Source organism: Amia ocellicauda, chromosome 4, assembly GCF_036373705.1.
Source record: "Amia ocellicauda isolate fAmiCal2 chromosome 4, fAmiCal2.hap1, whole genome shotgun sequence".
In the NCBI taxonomy this organism is placed as follows: Eukaryota; Metazoa; Chordata; class Actinopteri; order Amiiformes; family Amiidae; genus Amia; species Amia ocellicauda.
This window is the reverse complement of record NC_089853.1, coordinates 52,426,101-52,448,534: the sequence shown is the minus strand read 5'-3', so window position 1 is coordinate 52,448,534 and position 22,434 is coordinate 52,426,101. Positions and strand designations below refer to the sequence as shown.

The 22,434-nt window shown below is 39.9% G+C and overlaps 1 protein-coding gene across 4 annotated transcripts in view; it reads left to right on the top strand.

Annotated features, from left to right (window-relative positions):
- src (v-src avian sarcoma (Schmidt-Ruppin A-2) viral oncogene homolog) overlaps positions 1-22,434 on the top strand; it is a 73,162-nt gene that overhangs the window by 20,357 nt on the left and 30,371 nt on the right. For 3 of the 4 annotated variants that reach the window (XM_066702742.1, XM_066702741.1, XM_066702738.1), the window contains exon 2: positions 3,264-3,296. The exons of the other annotated variant lie outside the window; for it this stretch is intronic. The gene's annotated coding sequence lies outside the window, so the exon portion shown is untranslated. The remainder of the gene's footprint in view (positions 1-3,263; positions 3,297-22,434) is intronic. 4 annotated transcript variants of the gene reach the window in all.

The window sequence follows — 22,434 nt, the reverse complement described above, 5'->3', positions numbered from 1 at the left end:
GCATGACAAAGTACACAATGCAAGTCACTTGTTTTGAATGCTCAGATGTTTTACTTAACATCGTTTTTTGTTTTTTTTAACTAAATAGGTATTTAAAATATTCAAATTCAGCTGGTCACAATTGCTGACAATTAACAACCAAAGTTGGTAATCAGAAGCTTATATAATTTATACAATTATATGTCCATATCAAAATAAAGTGACCAAATATGAATATCTTGGGTTGAATAGGCCTACATAATATTTCCATCTAAAAACAGGAACCGAATGAGGATATCAGTCAGAATTCAGAACTGGATGTTCCTTTTCAGTTTTTCAAGATGCCTTTTGTCATGCTCTAGAGTTTTGCTAGTGTATGAAAGTTTCTAGGGTGACTTTTTACCCCTGTCAGACTCCCGAACAACTGTTTTGGTTTACGGTCACTCTCTTTAATGGGATTAGTTTTTTATGAAATACTGATCAGTAGTATTCATACAATATGCTGTCATGCTGAGCTTACAGAGATGGAGTGAACACAGATTAAACGTGCGAGATAGACTTCGCCCTTATACTGGAGGAAAGGGATGTAAACTTAATGAAAAATGTCTGTCTACTTAGTAGGCAGTGATAATAACGTCACTGATTTTTTTAATTAAAATAATGAAAAATGAACGGGGGGATGTTTCTATATTTGTATTAGAATATTGATTGTTGTCACTCTAGACTGTGCTTTCCCTATCCGGATGTAAAGTAAAACTTTATATTAGGTTCTGTTTGTATCTTAGCAGCAATAATGCAAACAGTGGGAGCCTGTTTGAATATTGAAATTAATCTCTTCTGAACAAAGGGGAATATCCTGAAGGAAATGCATTGCTTTTGTATGGGATCTCTTCTGGAAATGCAAAGGTTAAAGTCTTCAGAATCTGATTATCTGTTCTGACAAGGTCAATATATATTTTTTAATTATTATTAATTTTATTTATTTATTTTCTTACTTACTTTGCTTGTTGATTGGCTAGGTTCTGAACTACCCCAGCACTTAATTTGAAACCCAGAGTAGGTAATTCAGCACGCCACACACAACACCTCACGATAGGCCATGAATATCTCCCTTAACTCTCAGAAGCCAGGGTTTTCTAGCAACCAAAACAAGGTGAACTGCAAACATCAGTGTTGCATGACTGTAAAATAAGCCAGGGTTCGGCAACAGGCGGCCCGCATAATAGCATAATCATTTGGCCCCCCCATAGCGCCCCCGCTGTCCCTTGAGAATGCACCGTCCGCCCCCCCACACTCTCACTGGAGAAAACACTGTTCGCACCCCCCTCCCTCCCCCGCTCTCACCGGAGAAAAACACCCACTGTCAGCACCCCACCCGCCCCCCAGCTCTTACCGTATACACACCGTAATATGATATGCTACGTATGATCTGGCCCGCAGACTACTAGTGCAGAAAGAAGTTGGCCAAAGGCCAAACCTAGTTGCCAAACTCTGCAATAAGCCAAATGGATTCTTATCAGCTTTAGTTTCTGTTGAGTAGGTGGGTTGAATATCTCATTTGTGTAGTAATATGAAGTTTCAAGGTTTTGTACATCACCTTTGGTTTGCATTTTACTCAAGTTTCATTTACTATGTTCATGTACATTTTATACTATTGTGAATAAATGTATTGGCACCCAGCAATTGAAACATTTACTTTAACATTGTTAAATAAACTATACTATTACATGTCTGAACTGCCAGCAATTACTCATTGGCTATTTAAATCTAATTGATTTCCAGTGTAGGAGTCCAAGGTTTATATATACACACACAGGCTTAAAAAATCTTTACAGTTTTCCCTGAACCAGTGTTCAACTTTGCAAAAATATAAATTATAAATAACTATAATTTAATAAACAATATTTATTCAACTAAATCTTGTTTCTGATGAAAGGGGGGAATATTTTAGACTACATCTGTCGAATTATCTATCGCTGGTCTGTCTTTGATTTTCAAAGTATAATAAATCTCATTTTTCTTTCCATCTCTGATCTCCCCCAACCCCTACCTTCTTTTCTTTCTCTCTTCTTCTGCCTATGTTACATCTCAGTCTATTTCATGTGGTTTCGCTCAGCTTCTATTGAGGAAGTGTAACTCCCCACTACTAAAAGAGGAATCATCTGTGGAAACTTTAGTTATTTTATGGACAATGACAAATAAACCACTGACAGGTCACCTGGCGCTGAGCCATTTCTAAATATTAACCCTCCTCTCAATCCGAGTCATTTCAAAGCAGGTTGAGCTGACGGTGGTGGGGCAGGGGGGTTAAAGGTGCGTAATTGTTGCCATGTTTCTTCGTCATTTTGTGTGGCTCCCATATTGAAAAGAGATGCAAGATGAAGGCCTAATGGCTGAGAGCGTTTATCATTCACTCACAGAAGCAGAAAGCCGATCACAGTCTCTGGCCTTGAGTCAGGCAAACTGTCTGGAAAACAAAATCGGATAACATTTAAAAAAAAGAAAAGCTACATGGTGAGCACTGTGTCAAACTGATTTGTTGGTGAGAGTTAGCCATTTTGACATCCATTTGGGAACATGTGTGACGGGACAATGAATTTTGCCAAGGAAAGACTGTTGCACACTGCAGGGCCTCCACCTTATAGTTTATGGATCATCACATTACCTTAGGGTGAACCAACCTCGTGATGGTGATGGTATCCAATATTTTGTCTTTCTGGAAAATCTTAAGTAGTTGTCCCATGCTGCTGCATTTTCTTGGTTTATTTCTTTCATAAAGTCATTAATGTCTATGGCTTGCCAGGCTCGGAATTGGAGGAGATCCGATACCATACTGTATAGAAACTGTATACTTCTTCAAAATAGGATACTGTTATCAAGTTGCTTTTAAAGTTAGGCCCAGTTTTAAGAACAGTTTGTGTAGATGGATAGAAATGCAGGAATGTGAAGGGAAAAACTACAGACATTTTTACTGATCAGTCGGTCCGTGTTTGCAGTGTTTGATCAGTTTGGAAGGTCTAGCAGCTCAACCTTCTGGCACGGTGACGTTAACTACAGAGCAGTGTGTCCAAATCTTTGTGGGCCTAAGACATTCACGTTTGTGCGTGACTTTCACATCATTTTGTATCACACTTGTTCAAGCCTGTTGACACACCAGTACGGAACTGCACACAAGCTAAGAAACTGCTGTAGACCATACTGCAGCTGTACCTCCAGAACATGTCTTCAGGCCATGAAATACCTCATCATAAACAGTTTTTTTTTTTTTCTCTCCTCCCTTTCAGGTTGTCCTCACGTCTCAGGACATTGGACTGCAGGTCAGTGACAGTGGCCATTTATTTTTAATTTCTGAAGTTAGTTTCAACGTATTTATCAGGAATGCAAGATAAAAAGTTGAAGCACTACGAAAGCACACAAGTAAACATTCATTAAGCTGAAGAGAGATTCATGTTGTAAACATGTCAAGGAATAAAGCCAAGATCACATGATGAAGCGCATCAGTGTGTGAAGAATAGAGAGTAAATTAACTTCTTATCATGCTCATTGTCTTTCTGGTATTTAAGAGATGCATATGAATATGAAGTTATTATACAGCTTGGGGTAAGATGGGCACTGGTTTCTGAATGACTGCCTTGCTTCCAATTTGTTTATAAGGAATGACAAAGATAGTTAATAGCATATGGCATAGGGATTGTACAGAGTCTGCAACTGAGTCAGTGTGTGTCACCCTGCACAAGTAACTGTACCTTCTTGTTTCCTATCATTTGGATAAGACTTAAAAACAGAGTGGCAATGGCTCCATAGATCAGTTCTGATATGAGCATTTGCTGAATTACTAATTCATAAGTCACAGCAGGCATTTTGATTAGCTAGTGAAGGCTTTGTGAAATAGGATGTGGATCATTCTAAAAGGAGAAAAACAAACAGACGGAACTAAGGAATTGTCATACTTTGTCACATGCAGATATTTGAATCGGGGAATTTTCTTTTGAGTTTTCATTAAAAAAAAAATTGAATCATGTGAATATTAGGTGTGATGTACACATGTCAGTTTAAGAACTTAAAGCCAGGCTGAAATTGGATGTACAAATGTACACGGCTGAAGTGAACTCTTGGTCTTCAATTAAATGTGTTTTTTGGTTCTGTTTCTGGTTTTAATGAACTAGAGTAAAAGCTGAGTAGTTTATGGAATGTGTAGCCTGCAGTACTGTTGATATAGTATACCTATAGGTATCACTCTACCAGCTTCACAATCTGTGCATTCCCTCTTCTGGGTGGGGAAGAGGAAGCTGAGCATGTCTCATCATCTACCCTGCATTCCGAAGCCATTTCTGAATTCCACTCCCCCTCCTTACACACACACTCCCAACACGAGTTTAAGACCATAAAATACAGCCATTTTGTATTGAATTCCTTTTAAGACAGTGGTGCATAACTCCAGTTCAGGAATGCCACAATCCTGCAGGTTTTACTGAACTAGGTAGTGTTTCTGATCTCCTTGCTGCTGTAACAACTATACTGCTTGGAGGGGAGGCAACCATTAGGCCTAGGCCCTAAGCTGTGGACCCCCAGAGATTTATTTTCTCCTACATGCCATCCATAGGAGTTTTTTGTTTTTTCCCTCCTCCATGCCTAAATGGTTTATTTATTTAAATGTTCATTTACTTTATTTTAGATCATGTACACTGTTTAAAGGTCTATATTTATTTTAATTTGGTGTATTTGTGTATTTTATTTTGCTGTACATTTGTTTACCAGTCTGTGGCTACCCTGCAAGGGGTGCTATACAAATAAAAATTGATTGATTGATAATTGCCCCTGTTAAGATAAGTAGTTGAAGTAGGTTGTTACACGACAATTAAGCAGTATTTAAGCTGATCAAATTTATTCTAAAATCTGAACATTTTATTATAGTATTTGTTTACAGTATGTGAAATATTGTGAATTATGGTAAAGTGATCTAAGGTCCCAATAGAGGACAAACAATATTAACCAATCCTATATCTGTATCAATCAATCTTTATTTGGTATGGTGCCCTTTGCAGAGTTGACACAGAGCATTGAAACATTACACATTGAAATCAACACATGCTTTTTATTAATACAATAAAGAAAATCAAACACTCCTATAGGACAGACTCTCATTGGAGAAATTAAATCTCTGGGGGTCCACAGCTTAAGGCCTAGGCCTAATGGTTGTCTCCCCACCAGATAGTGGTGTGTGTGTGTTTATGGTTAATGCTTTTGCAGGCATTTCTGTAGACTAGTGTGAGACCTCAGTATCAGCTCCATTCAGGCAGGTTGCCAACACACCCTGTGAAATCAGGTACATCTATACCCAGTCTGCTATCAGCCCTGGGCCAATTGTAGTAAAATGGTTTCATTTCTGTGGCATGTTTGGCAGTCTGTAGCATCAACTGCTTTCAATGCTGCAAGCAGAATTTGTGAGCTTCCAGAGCATGAACCAACTGAAAGCCTTCTGGGTTGGAAAAAAAAAGTGAACAGGAGCAAGTAAATATCTGCCTTTAAAAACACAACGGTTGTCTTTTGATGATTTCTCAACTGAGTTATGGAAATAACAGATTCTTAACAGAGAAAATGTTCTGCGAGCTTTGTTTGTTTGGTTTTGTTTATGCCGGTTGAGATTTTTGGCTACATTTCCCACATTCCCTCCCTCCTTTTCTCTCTCTTTCTCTCATACTGGAAATCTGTAGTGGCTGATGGATTTGGAGAGAATGAGAGAGAGCTTAGCCCCAGAGGATTACTGCCCTCTCTTTACTCGCTCTTGGATTGTGGAAATGTCACATGACCACAGAACTGAGGTCTTCTGGCACACTGTGACCAAATTTAGACGCAGAGAACCACACAGTAGCTGCATTCTGATGGTTAACAGACAACAGGAAACATACAAGCTTAGAGCGTTGCTTCATGACAGGTTGTGATTGTAGTTAGTATCACTGCTAGAATTACCCTAGTTCAAATATGCAGCACAGTGCTTTATAAAAACTTATGTTAAAAACTCTTTTGTGTTATCAATATACATTCATTTAATTCATATGTATTTTAAGTCTCCTAGAATAAAATTTAAACAAAGGATTCACCTATTATTATTTTTTAATATTTTGGTTACATACAGGATTTCGTGTGCGTGTCTGCATACAGTGCATCCAGAAAGTATTCACAGCGCTTCACTTTTTCCAAATTTTGTTATGTTACAGCCTTATTCCAAAATGGATTAAATTAATTATTTTCCTCAAAATTCTACAAACAATACCCCATAATGACAATGTGAAAGAAGTTTGTTTGAAATCTTTGCAAATTTATTAAAAATAAAAAACAAAAGAGTTGTCCTGTAGCCACTCCTTTGTTATCTTGGCTGTGTGCTTAGGGTCATTGTCCTGTTGGAAGATGAACCTTCGCCCCAGTCTGAGGTCCAGAGTGCTCTGGAGCAGGTTTTCATCAAGGATGTCTCTGTACATTGCTGCATTCATCTTTCCCTCGATCCTGACTAGTCTCCCAGTTCCTGCCGCTGAAAAACATCCCCACAGCATGATGCTGCCACCACCATGCTTTCACTGTAGGGATGGTATTGGCCAGGTGATGAGTGGTGCCTGGTTTCCTCCAGACATGACGCTTGCCATTCAGGCCAAAGAGTTCAATCTTTGTTTCTCATGGTCTGAGAGTCCTTCAGGTGCCTTTTGGCAAACTCCAGGTGGGCTGTCATGTGCCTTTTACTGAAGAGTGGCTTCCGTCTGGCCACTCTACCATACAGGCCTGATTGGTGGAGTGCTGCAGAGATGGTTGTTCTTCTGGAAGGTTCTCCTCTCTCCACAGAGACACGCTGGAGCTCTGTCAGAGTGACCATCGGGTTCTTGGTCACCTCCCTGACTAAGGCCCTTCTCCCACGATCGCTCAGTTTGGCCGGGCGGCCAGCTCTAGGAAGAGTCCTGGGGGTTCAAACTTCTTCCATTTACGGATGATGGAGGCAACTGTGCTCATTGGGACCTTCAATGCTGCAGAAATGTTTCTGTACCCTTCCCCAGATCTGTGCCTCGATACAATCCTGTCTCGGAGGTCTACAGACAATTCCTTGGACTTCATGGCTTGGTTTGTGCTCTGACATGCACTGTTAACTGTGGGACCTTGTATAGACAGGTGTGTACCTTTCCAAATCATGTCCAATCAACTGAATTTACCACAAGTGGACTCCAATCAAGTTGTAGAAACAGCTCAAGGACGATCAGTGGAAACAGGATGCACCTGAGCTCAATTTTGAGTGTCATGGCAAAGGCTGTGAATACTTATGTACATGTGCTTTTTTTTTTTTTTTTTTTTTAAGAAATTTGCAAAAGATTTCAAACAAACTTCTTTCACATTGTCATTATGGGGTATTGTTTGTAGAATTTTGAGGGAAAATAATTAATTTAAGGCTATTATGGCTGTAAAATAACAAAATGTGGAAAAAGTGAAGCGCTGTGAATACTTTCCGGATGCACTGTATGATATGGAAAGGAGTGGTTAGCATTTTTGTTAGGAAATACTGCTTAGTGGAATTTAATGCCTAGATGTAAGTTGTTTAATAGGAAAATTAAGGGGGAAATGCCAGAGCTTTCTAACAAGATTCTCCACAGATGCTTTTGTGGAGCAGTGGAGTTCAATCCTCTCGATCAGCTGAATTAGCACTGCTAGTCCAAAGAACAAGATAACAGCCTTGAAGATCTGTTAAGGCACATCAGTTATGATGCACTTGGGCTGTAAATTTCCACTTTTTTCCCCCTCTTCATTCTTCTAACCAGAGAAAGAACAGCAAATCCCAGATGATTAATTAAAAAAATGTCATGGCAAAGGCTGTGAATACTTATGTACATTATTTCAAAGTACATGTACATTGTTTGCAAAGATTTCAAACAAACTTCTTTCACATTGTCATTATGGGGTATTGTTTGTAGAATTTTGAGGGAAAATAATTAATTGAATCCATTTTGGAATAAGGCTGTAACATAACAAAATGTGGAAAAAGTGAAGCGCTGTGAATACTTTCCGGATGCACTGTACATTCTGTCAGGCTGAAACAACAGGCTAGATCTTATTTACTTAAAATATCCTTATTTTTCCGTTTCATTTTGCTTCCTGCACAGCTTGAAACCAATAACAAATTCACATCTGTTTCTGAAAAATATATATTGTTTCTCTTTTGTATTTTTCTGTTATGGGTGTCCTTTGTGACATGCTTAATGCTATGGACTTGCCTTAAACAAAGACATAGCCTGAAGACAGTGCGTCATAAGGCTCATTAATTAACTGCTGCACCCCTTTTCCTTTTTCTTTTTCAAGGAAGAATGGTTGATGACACAGCAGGGGGGGTGGTTGTAAATGGTTCTAAATTCCCTCCTCCTTTCTTTGATATTTGTTCTTTATCAGAAAGCAGGGTTACGGAATCGTAAAGGACACTTAATCTTGACTTCTATTTTTGGTGATGACCAACTAAAGTGATAGCTCCTTGTCTGTGATGGTGTGTTGCACTGTTTCTGGGCAATGGGACGCACTAGGCCTCAAGAAGGGTGCCAGACATCATCTTTCTCTGCCTCTCTCTTTCTCTGTCTAAAATAAATGAATAATATAAGCAAATTGCCACATGCCAGCAAGTTAATTAATCCCAGCAGCAGCTTTCTTTACTGCTCCTGTGTTGTTGCTACAGCCGAAAGTCGCTAAGACAAGTATTGCTCATTTTTCAAACACTCACCAAAGGCATACGGGAAGGCCGGTCTCTTGTTTTCCTCCCCCCACTACCAAATACAGACCTTTTAGTACATCTGGGCTTGTGTTTATAGATGGGTTTTTTTCACCTAGAGAACATTTGTTTTTGTTAGTCTTTGAGTTCATTTTGTTGCCTTTTGTAAAAAGGAGAAAAATCCCGTGCTTAAAATAGAAGAGTAGACCAAAAATAAATTGAATAATCAATACACAAGAAAAGGGGTCTGCACTCAGGTGGATACTTTATCAAAAAGTTGTACCTTTTAAGAGCAAAATGTATTTTAAATTGTATAACAAGCAGCACTGAAAACAACAAAACTTCACCAGAAATATAAAAAATAAAAACTTAAATAAATACAGACAATACATAAATATATATCGGTATCAACAATTTAACAAACAGGAATTGCATTAAACAAAAATAACTGAATTTGAATAATTAGTAATCTGTGCCTGTTGTAAAAAACAATAAATAAAACATCCCAGTAAGCGCAGTCATGTGTATTGTAGGGTACTTCCATTAGAGTTTCCCTTCCAAACTCCCTTGATGGTGATACACCATCGTCATGCACCAAACCTTTTGAAACCAGTCACCCTGCAGTGAGGAAGTGAAGTACATCAGAGTTTCTAACCAGACACTTTTCATAATGGATTAGTTTTTCAGACTGATGTGTTACTTTTCTAAAGTACAGAGCACCTTAAGCCTGATGTTCCAGCTACAATTTACACATGAAAGACATGCAATATAATTTGTTTGGGCTCTGCATGTTAACATTCTCTTCACATTCTGCATCAAAGTATTTATTTTTGCTTACTCGGGAAACTAATGCATGAATGTACTGATTTGAACTGCCAAAACTGGGAGTAATGGGGGGTAAAATAAAAAATTAACCTCCAAATATTGTACTTGGTTTAAACTCTGCTGGAAAAAGTAAATTTCTGTCTGTTCCTGATTTGAATAATCCTGTTTTCAAGATATTTTAAATCTGTATCTGGCAGAGAGTGTGTGGGGAATTTAGATTTTATTTTTTTAATTAATCATCTGGGATTTGCTGTTCTTTCTCTGGTTTGAAGAATGAGGAGGGGGGAAAAAAGTGGAAATTTACAGCCCAAGTGCATCATAACTGATGTGCCTTAACAGATCTTCAAGGCTGTTATCTTGTTCTTTGGACTAGCAGTGCTAATTCAGCTGATCGAGAGGATTGAACTCCACTGCTCCACAAAAGCATCTGTGGAGAATCTTGTTAGAAAGCTCTGGCATTTCCCCCTTAATTTTCCTATTAAACAACTTACATCTAGGCATTAAATTCCACTAAGCAGTATTTCCTAACAAAAATGCTAACCACTGCTTTCCATATCATACAGTGCATCCGGAAAGTATTCACAGCGCTTCACTTTTTCCACATTGTTATTTTACAGCCATAATAGCCTTAAATTAATTATTTTCCCTCAAAATTCTACAAACAATACCCCATAATGACAATCTTTTGCAAATTTCTTAAAAAAAAAAAAAAAGCACATGTACATAAGTATTCACAGCCTTTGCCATGACACTCAAAATTGAGCTCAGGTGCATCCTGTTTCCACTGATCATCCTTGAGATGTTTCTACAACTTGATTGGAGTCCACCTGTGGTAAATTCAGTTGATTGGACATGATTTGGAAAGGCACACACCTGTCTATATAAGGTCCCACAGTTAACAGTGCATGTCAGAGCACAAACCAAGCCATGAAGTCCAAGGAATTGTCCGTAGACCTCCGAGACAGAATTGTATCGAGGCACAGATCTGGGGAAGGGTACAGAAAAATGTCTGCAGCATTGAAGGTCCCAATGAGCACAGTGGCCTCCATCATCCGTAAATGGAAGAAGTTTGAACCCCCAGGACTCTTCCTAGAGCTGGCCGCCCGGCCAAACTGAGCGATCGTGGGAGAAGGGCCTTAGTCAGGGAGGTGACCAAGAACCCGATGGTCACTCTGACAGAGCTCCAGCGTGTCTCTGTGGAGAGAGGAGAACCTTCCAGAAGAACAACCATCTCTGCAGCACTCCACCAATCAGGCCTGTATGGTAGAGTGGCCAGACGGAAGCCACTCTTCAGTAAAAGGCACATGAAAGCCCACCTGGAGTTTGCCAAAAGGCACCTGAAGGACTCTCAGACCATGAGAAACAAAGATTGAACTCTTTGGCCTGAATGGCAAGCGTCATGTCTGGAGGAAACCAGGCACCACTCATCACCTGGCCAATACCATCCCTACAGTGAAAGCATGGTGATGGCAGCATCATGCTGTGGGGATGTTTTTCAGCGGCAGGAACTGGGAGACTAGTCAGGATCGAGGGAAAGATGAATGCAGCAATGTACAGAGACATCCTTGATGAAAACCTGCTCCAGAGCGCTCTGGACCTCAGACTGGGGCGAAGGTTCATCTTCCAACAGGACAATGACCCTAAGCACACAGCCAAGATAACAAAGGAGTGGCTACAGGACAACTCTGTGAATGTCCTTGAGTGGCCCAGCCAGAGCCCAGACTTGAACCTGATTGAACATCTCTGGAGAGATCTGAAAATGGCTGTGCACCGACGCTCCCCGTCCATCCTGATGGAGCTTGAGAGGTCCTGCAAAGAAGAATGGGAGAAACTGCCCAAAAATAGGTGTGCCAAGCTTGTAGCATCATACTCAAAAAGACTTGAGGCTGTAATTGGTGCCAAAGGTGCTTCAACAAAGTATTGAGCAAAGGCTGTGAATACTTATGTGCTTTTTTTGTTTTTTATTTTTAATACATTTGCAAACAAACTTCTTTCACGTTGTCATTGTGGGGTATTGTTTGTAGAATTTTGAGGGAAAATAATTAATTTAAGGCTAGTATGGCTGTAAAATAACAATGTGGAAACAGTGAAGCGCTGTAAATACTTTCCAGATGCACTGTATGTGAGAGCTGCTTCCTGGCAGTGACATCACAGACTCTTCCCCTGTGATGAAAGCAAGCGAATGAGAACGCTGCAGACAATGGACAGCTAATCCTACTTCAATGTGTTAGAAGCTGACCTCTGTCAATAGACAGAGTGGTTACTATAATGCAGATTTTTGATGGATCTGTGTATTCATTAATTAAATAACACTCAAAAGACCTTTTAAAGTACTAGCTACCATATTTAATAATTAAAAGGGGTTTAATGCATTTGGCCACTGAGCCTTGGCAAAGAAAAAAAAAAAAGGATTACATCACAGCCTTAAATGTCACCCAGAAACATGAAGTGCATCCAAAATGGTTTTCTCACAGTCTGAATCCTCAGGGCAGACCATCATTCTGGTTGAAAGGTAAATTAAAAATATAAAGTAGCTGTGAAAATTTGTGAAGACCAGATCTCTACCCAAATGGCACATTTGTGGGAGTCAGTGTGTAATCGAGTTTTACCGAAGTGCATTGGCAAGAGCTGAAGTCCTCGTCAGTGCGATGATGGCGGCCTTTGCACTGTAATTTTCACTGATCTGTAAGGACGTGGCAAGCACATTGCGTTGCCTAGTTTTCTCCACTCTCCACTTTCCACGTTCCTTTTCTGTAATTATATAGTGCCCTGTCATTTTAAAATGACAGCTTTGACCGAGTTACATGGCAGTATCTGGCAGCCTGATTTGGTGCACCTGACACACACCAGAATCTCACGGGCGTTTGATTTTTATCCTGAGGGGGCACAAGTGAAAGATTCTGCTCAGCTTTGTAATTTTGGTCTATTGCAAAAGTTATTGAAAGAATGTATGGTTCAAATGCCTTTGCCATCTTGCTCTCATTTCCTTTACTACTTCCTGCCTATACTCTTTGTCTCATTTGCATGCCTGCCACTTTTCTCTGTGCAGAGTGATTCCTATAGTGCTGTAACTAGCTAAGTGGTTCTCAAACTCCACAGTCTAGCAAGATTTTATGGATCTCTTGAAATCATCACCTGCTTACTTCACTTCAGTTAAGCAATTAGGATCTTGGGCAGAATGAACTCCAGCAGAATGGAGAGTTGCATGTCTAACCTACAGTGAGGGGAAAAAAGTATTTGATCCCCTGCTGATTTTGTACATTTGCACACTGACAAAGAAATGATCAGTCTAAATTGATTTCCATGTTAATGAGGGAAATAAGTATTTGATCCCCTATCAATCAGCAAGATTTCTGGCTCCCAGGTGTCTTTTATACAGGTAACGAGCTGAGATTAGGAGCACTCTCTTAATCTCAGCTCGTTACCTGTATAAAAGACACCTGTCCACATAAGCAATCAATCAATCAGATTCCAAACTCTCCACCATGGCCAAGACCAAAGAGCTGTCCAAGGATGTCAGGGACAAGATTGTAGACCTACACAAGGCTGGAATGGGTTATAAGACCATCGCCAAGTAGCTTGGTGAGAAGGTGACAACAGTTGGTGCGATTATTCGCAAATGGAAGAAACACAAAATAACTGTCAGTCTCCCTCGGTCTGGGGCTCCATGCAAAATCTCACCTCGTGGAGTTTCAATGATCATGAGAACGGTGAGGAATCAGCCCAGAACTACACGGGAGGATCTTGTTAATGATCTCAAGGCAGCTGGGACCATAGTCACCAAGAAAACAATTGGTAACACACTACGCCGTGAAGGACTGAAATCCTGCAGCGCCCGTAAGGTCCCCCTGCTCAAGAAAGCACATGTACAGGCCCGTCTGAAGTTTGCCAATGAACATCTGAATGATTCAGAGGAGAACTGGGTGAAAGTGTTGTGGTCAGATGAGACCAAAATCGAGCTCTTTGGCATCAACTCAACTTGCTGTGTTTGGAGGAGGAGGAATGACCCCAAGAACACCATCCCCACCGTCAAACATGGAGGAGGAAACATTATGCTTTGGGGGTGTTTTTCTGCTAAGGGGACAGGACAACTGCACTGCATCAAAGGGACGATGGACGGGGCCATGTACAGTCAAATCTTGGGTGAGAACCTCCTTCCCTCAGCCAGAGCATTGAAAATGGGTCGTGGATGGGTATTCCAGCATGACAATGACCCAAAACACACAGCCAAGGCAACAAAGGAGTGGCTCAAGAAGAAGCACATTAAGGTCCTGGAGTGGCCTAGCCAGTCTCCAGACCTTAATCCCATAGAAAATCTGTGGAGGGAGCTGAAGGTTCGATTGCCAAACGTCAGCCTCGAGACCTTAATGACTTGGAGAGGATCTGCAAAGAGGAGTGGGACAAAATCCCTCCTGAGATGTGTGCAAACCTGGTGGCCAACTACAAGAAACGTCTGACCTCTGTGATTGCCAACAAGGGTTATGCCACCAAGTACTAAGTCGAAGGGGTCAAATACTTATTTCCCTCATTAACATGCAAATCAATGTATAATTTATTTGAAATGCGTTTTTCTGGATTTTTTTGTTGTTATTCTGTCTCTCACTGTTAAAATACACATCCCATTAAAATTATAGACTGATCATTTCTTTGTCAGTGGGCAAATGCACAAAATCAGCAGGGGATCAAATACTTTTTTCCCTCACTGTATTTGATCCTTGGTCAGAGGAAGACAACATCTTTAATCTAAATGAGAAGATGCATCACTGAAGGGCATGTATTGCTTGAATTAGCTCCCTCTGTGTACCTCCTGCCAATACAAAAGTTTTTTTTTTTTTTTTTTTTTTCCAGGGGGATTTATAATTAATGTTATTTTTTATTTTGTTCTGCACTTCTCTAGCGATTGAAAGTTTTTTTTAAGCCACACTAAGGCATGATATGACATGTACAGCATAGGGACACTTCAGTAGCAAAATGGAGGTAATATAACCATAACTTCTAAAATGACCGTATTTTCCCTAGTCAGTCGGAATAACTTCATTGCAAAAGCTGTCTTGCCAGATTGGTAGCGGCTTACACCAGCACAGGTGTTGCAAGGCTTGTGAATTAGCATATATGGGTTTCAGTTCTGTTTTGTATTCTTCTCTGTATGGCCGAGCAGATGACCCTTTCTTGCACAATGCGTCTGATCACTACAAGCATTTGAGGAATTACTACCATAGCAACCTGGAGTCTGTAACTCTCTACACAGTAAATATTTACTCCCACTCTGCTGTGAGTCAGCTGGCGAGTTTGTTGGAGGTTTGTTCATCTGCCAACATGGGAATCACAAGCCTTGTGTAGTGGTGGATTGCTTTATGTGTCAGTCCGTGGGCGTTACTTTGGTCTAGAAGAAGTGGAGGAGTTGTTTTTATTATAGCTGGAGGCCGGAGAGTATATTCCCAGTCGATCTGGCTCAGAGTGTCATTCAAAAAAAGGAGAAGAGGTTTAAATGCTCTCTGCAGAGGCAAACAAAAGTTCACACACACTCCAATTTTATTTTTATTTTTTATTCATGTTGCTTTCACCCCTTCTCTCCCTCAAATGTGGTATTCCGTTTCCCCTACATGAAATTGATGGGTGTGATAAGAAATATTGTGTACAGCACTCAATTTGAAGCAGTGACATTGACTGTGCTTTGTCTCCTTTGTCTGTGAAATTGCTGTGGAATTGTTTAGGCTCTTTTCCTCTTTTATGAAGTCATACTCATGGCCTCTGAGACATTACTTTGTCTAGCCTTTAAGTCTCAGCAATGCAGTCACTTCTCATAATTTACTTTACATTCAAGGAATTCTTTCTGTAACATAATTGTCTATAATATATCATTGGGGTGGCTGACTTAAATAATATAAATCCACCATTAATACAGTTTATTTTTTAAGCAGAAAGTTCAATTATATTTTTTACGTACCACTATTACTATAGTTAGGTCAAAACCCCTAAATTGTGATATAAATAATTATGCAACTTATTTAACTTAGGAAACCATGTATGTGGTGAGAGTATCCCATGAATGAGTGATCTTTCCTTTGTTTGCACTGAACTTCTCATAGCTCTTTAGTGTTTAGTGTAAACACTGATGCACTGGCCTTTTCAACTTTACTGGTGAGGCAAAATCCTCAAAACACACCTACTTATTTCAAAGAAGGTTGCCATTCACGTTGAATGGTTGATGTTTGTTGGGAAGAAAAAAAAAATCTAGAGATAATATTTCCAGTTTCTTCAGAGTCCTGGTTTGACTTTACATAAAGCAAATTAAATACACTGGGGACTTTTCATTTAAATGAGAAGGCAAGTGCTCCCCTGTAAATCACAGTAACCATGCAGATGGCTGAGGGATAAGTTAAATGAATGGACCATGACACCCAGACAGCCTACCGTTGTGTTGGTATATTTGAGTATATTGAACACGGTATGGGAGACGTAAACTAAATCACAAATACATCGTTAATGTAAAGATGATTTGTATTAATATAGAGAGTTTCACTAACTTGCCTCCAGTGACTTTAACCAGCTTTTTATCCCTTCTTATTTTAAGATTTGACAAAGTATTTTTAAGATTGCCTGGGCACTTCAGTACTCTATTATCTCCATCACAGCCTGTCTTTTGCAAGACCCTTTGGTTCTTTGGAAGCGTAATGATTGACAGAAGGCTCTGATAGTGCACCCAGCACAATCCATGCTATGGCACTTGAGTTTAGTGAATGTAATTACTGATGCCGAGATGAGGGTTCTCAAACACAGAGGTATTGGCAAGGTCTGTAATTTTCTTTCAGTATATAAATTGCAGCAAATCCATTGCCCTGTGACGGCTGTATGATGATTATGTGCCCCCAGAATGTGTTGACCTCAAGAGTCGGAGAAATTATGTGCAGGAAATGCTCTATGTAGTGTGGTGCCCTTTACCTATAAAGCTATTCAGTGTATTCGACAGGGTGTTGGCCCATTCTGGACTGGAAGCCTGCTGTAGTTGTTGTGATCGATGGCTAGAGAAACACTGCCGTTCCTCCCCCTGCGAAGTTTCTAGTGCAGCTCGATAATGCTGGTCTCCACTGTGTCGGCTCAATTTTCTGTTCTGCTTCATCCTGCAGTTTTTAATTAATTAATTATTTTTTTCATTTGCTATGGAAGTGAGTTCGGGACACTGAGCAAGGCCTGTGAAATATTTTGACTGCAGTTTTCCTCACTGTGTTCTACTTTCAGTTTAATAATTTTGGAGGACATGAAGATCCTTCAACATAACATTCCAATGGAGGTTTCAGTAAGCTTCAGGCCAAAATGACTCAAGCCGAGATAGTGCCCTTCTCTCTCTCTCTCAAACATGCACACGAGTTTGTTTTATCTACAGTGCAAAGAGGCTTGGAGCTTTTCTTCTCATGGTGAGTGCAAAATATGCACAGCACAATCAAAATAGGAGAAGACAGCACAGGTCATTGTCTTCTAGCTTAATATGTATGCTAGGTTAATTTTGTAAAAAGGCAGTTTAAATTGAGAGAATTTTGTTATGCCTCCATGAGACCTACAGATACAGTGAGGGAAAAAAGTATTTGATCCCCTGCTGATTTTGTATGTTTGCCCACTGATAAAGAAATGATCAGTCTATAATTTTAATGGTAGGTGTATTTTAACAGTGAGAGACAGAATAACAACAAAAAAATCGAGAAAAACGCATTTCAAAAAAGTTATAAATTGATTTGCATGATAATGAGGGAAAGAAGTATTTGATCCCCTATCAATCAACAAGATTTCTGGCTCCCAGGTGTCTTTTATACAGGTAACGAGCTGAGATTAGGAGCACTCTCTTAAAGGGGGAGTGCTCCTAATCTCAGCTCGTTACCTGTATTAAAGACACCTGTCCACAGAAGCAATCAATCAATCAGATTCCAAACTCTCCACCATGGCCAAGACCAAAGAGCTGTCCAAGGATTTCAGGGACAAGATTGTAGACCTACACAAGGCTGGAATGGGCTACAAGACCATCGCCAAGTAGCTTGGTGAGAAGGTGACAACAGTTGGTGCGATTATTCGCAAACGGGAGAAACACAAAATAACTGTCAGTCTCCCTCGGTCTGGGGCTCCATGCAAGATCTCACCTTGTGGAGTTTCAATGATCATGAGAACGGTGAGGAATCAGCCCAGAACTACACGGGAGGATCTTGTTAATGATCTCAAGGCAGCTGGGACCATAGTCACCAAGAAAACAATTGGTAACACACTACGCCGTGAAGGACTGAAATCCTGCAGCGCCCGCAAGGCCCGCCCTGCTCAAGAAAGCACATGTACAGGCCCGTCTGAAGTTTGCCAATGAACATCTGAATGATTCAGAGGAGAACTGGGTGAAAGTGTTGTGGTCAGATGAGACCAAAATCGAGCTCTTTGGCATCAACTCAACTTGCTGTGTTTGGAGGAGGAGGAATGACCCCAAGAACACCATCCCCACCGTCAAACATGGAGGTGGAAACATTATGCTTTGGGGGTGTTTTTCTGCTAAGGGGACAGGACAACTGCACCGCATCAAAGGGACGATGGACGGGGCCATGTACAGTCAAATCTTGGGTGAGAACCTCCTTCCCTCAGCCAGGGCATTGAAAATGGGTCGTGGATGGATATTCCAGCATGACAATGACCCAAAACACATAGCCAGTGGCTCAAGAAGAAGCACATTAAGGTCCTGGAGTGGCCTAGCCAGTCTCCAGACCTTAATCCCATAGAAAATCTGTGGAGGGAGCTGAAGGTTCGAGTTGCCAAACGTCAGCCTCGAAACCTTAATGACTTGGAGAGGATCTGCAAAGAGGAGTGGGACAAAATCCCTCCTTAGATGTGTGCAAACCTGGTGGCCAACTACAAGAAACGTCTGACCTCTGTGATTGCCAGCAAGGGTTTTGCCACCAAGTACTAAGTCGAAGGGGTCAAATACTTATTTCCCTCATTAACATGGAAATCAATTTATAACTTTTTTGAAATGCGTTTTTCTGGATTTTTTTGTTGTTATTCTGTCTCTCACTGTTAAAATACACCTAGCATTAAAATTATAGACTGATCATTTCTTTGTCAGTGGGCAAACGTACAAAATCAGCAGGGGATCAAATACTTTTTTCCCTCACTGTATGAGTATTCAGCACCTTTATGGATTGAATAGGTAGACCATAAACTATACTACATATATTAGAGTGATGTCCCACGCAAGGAGCATCTGTGTCTAGTCTGCTAAAAAGTGCTAAATGTGTACGTGTCTGCATTTTAAAACAATTACAGTATAATTGCAGTATAATTGGAATACAAATCTACAAAAATATATTTTTAAATACATTGTAAATATTCATGAGCCTTCATTTGTATTTATTTATCTACATTTCTTGAGGTAAAAACGACTCCTTGACACAAGCTTATATGGTAGTTATAATGTCTGATAGACAAGTTAATTAACATAAAGTCCCCAAATTGTGTCCTCCCACTCCCTGCGGACATCTTAAGCAAATCAATATTTTGTTTTTAGTTTTTTTTAAATGCTGATTGCTGTACATTACCTATACTCCAATTTTTCATGACCCAGGGCATAATAAAAGGAAAGGAAAAGTGGCTAAGTGGGTCAGACATTTTGCTGCAAACATAAGTTGAATACCAGTTTAGGTGGTTGTACTTGAATGTGCAGTCTGTGTTTAATTGATTAAATCATTAAAACAACAACAACCCTGTCCTTCCTCTTCTTCCTGATGTGGCTGCAGAAGAATAATTTGTCAGCTGGAATTTGCTGAGGAGATACGGCGTTTAATGACACTGCTGTAATCAAAGACTTGTGAAAAAGCGCCCTTCAGATTACATTGTAATTGCTTCTCTCTAATGTAAAGCAAGCCTTGCTGTAAATCCTGTTTCCCTACTGTCTTGTTGAAGTGCAGAATAAGAACAAGTACCATTTGCTTGATCACGTTCTTCAGTTTTGTTGTGGTCACTGTTAAACATCCTATACATCTGTGATACTGTACCCTCAACGGGGGGGAAGTATGGTCAGCACGCACATGAGTTGCACAGTGCTCTGAAGCCTACTAAAGAACCATTTCTTCTCTTGTGCAATAATATAATTACCCCCACTACATTTGCACATTCAGGGTTGGAGAAGTATTCTGGCACAGAGACACCAAGCCCAATTCTTGAAGGGTCAAAATGTCTTTAGGATTTTGTTCCATGGAGGATTGGGGAACCCTGTTCTAAAACATTACTTTGATTAAATTAAGATTAATAATAATGTAAAAATTCTCTAATATAGAGGCCAGATGAAACCGAATATGATAATCAGCAGCAGCCTCTATCTATCCACTGCTGGATGAAGACCTCCCAAATATATATTCAGTTGTTTCGATGCACAGCAGTTTTTGTCTATCTTTACTCTGTTCTTCTTGCAATGTGTAAGCCCATTGCAATTCTTACATTTTCACTCTTTCAATATGCACATATGCACACACTTCTTTATATACAAATGACAGCAAAACATTTAAAAAAAATTAGGGATATTCTTGTGGAATGGATTGTTTGTTGTCGAAGGAGGATTGCAGGCTTACTTAGTTGGATAAACCGTAAACAGATCAAGGTACAGTCCTATGCAATAGGGGTCTTTCACACAACATTATATTTGCTGATTACAGTTGACTAGTGAACTTAGATATTATAAATCTCAATAGGCAAGAAACTAAAGACATGGACTTATTTTTCCCCTAAAGTCGTATTCAGTATGTGAAGTGGCACATGGGAAATTTAAGATATCAAGGCTGAACATTTAACAGAAGGAGAACGAACACGCCATTAGTCAAAAACTCCACTCCCTCCCCTGCCACCAACCCTCCCTCCTTCCCCCCTTGAGTCAGACTCCTGGGGGTTGGGAATAAATTTCTGATGATATCTCGGGCAACCAATCACTTAGAGAAATTACAGTAGTATTGTCTGGCAGCTACAGAAACGTGAAACTTGATCCCTTGGGATGGCAGGCCTAGCTTGCCCAAGCTGCATGATGCACACTATACAATAATGCTTGGAGGCTCTCTTCAGCTGGTTAGGGTATTGTGTATCATTTGCAGTGATTTTTTTATTTTTGGGGGGTTTTGTTATTTCTTCCTTGGCCCGTGAGAACCACTGGTTGGAGAAATTGCTGAAAGGGAAAACTATTTTTACAGTCCTTCTTGGACAACAAACAAACCATTCCACTTTGAAGGGAAGTTTGTTGCAGGCTTTTTTTCCAGTCTTTCTGGCAACCAAATGAAGCAGGGGTTTCCTTTTTGTTCTTTATGCATCTTCTTTGCTTTACATTATGAAACAATGGACGAAGGCCTCGCCAAGATGTTTCCACTTCGATCTATAGCTTCCCTTTTATTAATAAAATAAAAAAAATACTACATTTGGAAGGTTCCTTACACCGATCAGCTATAACATTATGACCACTGACAGGTGAAGTGAATAACACTGATTGTTTTAAAAATACATTGCAGGGAGGATATCTACTTTTGTTATACTGCATTCATTTAAAATTGTATTGTCTATTGTCCATATAAATCCCAATACTATATGGTCTGTTGCTTTCTGTTAGTGGATTGGCAATTTACAGTGGAGTGATATTAACTTGGAATATGAAACCATATGGGAAGTTTATATACAACAGTAAGCAGTGTAGATTTAAAATAAATAAATTGCATTACTAGCCCCTAGGCTCAGTGATATAAACTTATTTGGAATTCTGGGATGCCACACGCTCAGATCTTAGCGATGCTGGGCAAACATGTTTAGGCCAACCTGAAACTCAGGGGTCAGTTCTTGTCTGAGACACCTGTGTATTTTTCAGTGGATTCTGTCTTCCTTATTGCAAGTGTGCCTGCCTCAGGAATCCTTGTAGAATCTGTGCATTGGACTGGGCCGGCAATGTGCAGTTGTGAATAGAGCTCTCGACTTGAGAATGGAGGCTTGTGGTTTGGAATCCCAGCATGTTCTCCTGAGCAAGGTACTTTACCTAGCTCTAGTAAAATCCCAACTGTAGAAAAGGGTGCCAGAATTTGTATCTCTTAGGCAGTGGTGTGTCCAGAAAATTTGGAATGGTGGGGCACAGACCCATTTTGCTGGCATTTCAGTGTGAATGGACTCAAACTGTCTTTCTGGCTCCGAAGAAGAAGAAAAAACAATACCAAAGTTTACCAGCTACACACACTTTTATTTTAATTGACTGAGTAGTTTGAACTGTTTACATTACTGTAAGTCATTACTTAGCCTATACTTTTTTATATATTTAAAGATGTGAGCTAGCGAAATGTATCGGTACATTTAAGGCTATAGATTGATATGACATTCAAACAATATAGAGAAAATACTGCTTGCCTTATGAAGTCATGTAAGATTCTTTGGTGCCTATGTTTACTTGAATCAGTCTCTGGGGGCATGGCTTGAGTTGCGTCGCGCACGGACGCTTTCCACCCGGCCCAGGGCCCGGCGCGTTCATATTCACATTTAGGTCGCCTTTAGGCCGCCCCAAAAACCCTTCCATATTGTTTTGTGTTTCATTTGCACTTGCACTCAATCATTACCAATACACCTTTTTTTTAATGTTCATTTACTTAATATCTAGTGCTTTTACATTTTGTAAATTAAGATTAATATACATTTATGTGGCACTTATGTTTTAAGAAAAAATAATGCAGTGGTATCAATCTACCGTGATTGAGTGTGCACAAATGTACTCTACAAAACAATATTTGGGCGCCAAATGTAAAACAGCGCACACTTTTTCCCGAGTGTCTTTTTTTCACACATTTAACTTAAACCTTGTGTTTTTAGTAAATACTTAAGCTGTTTTTCCACATTTATAAAGATTTTGTTTTTTTAAATAA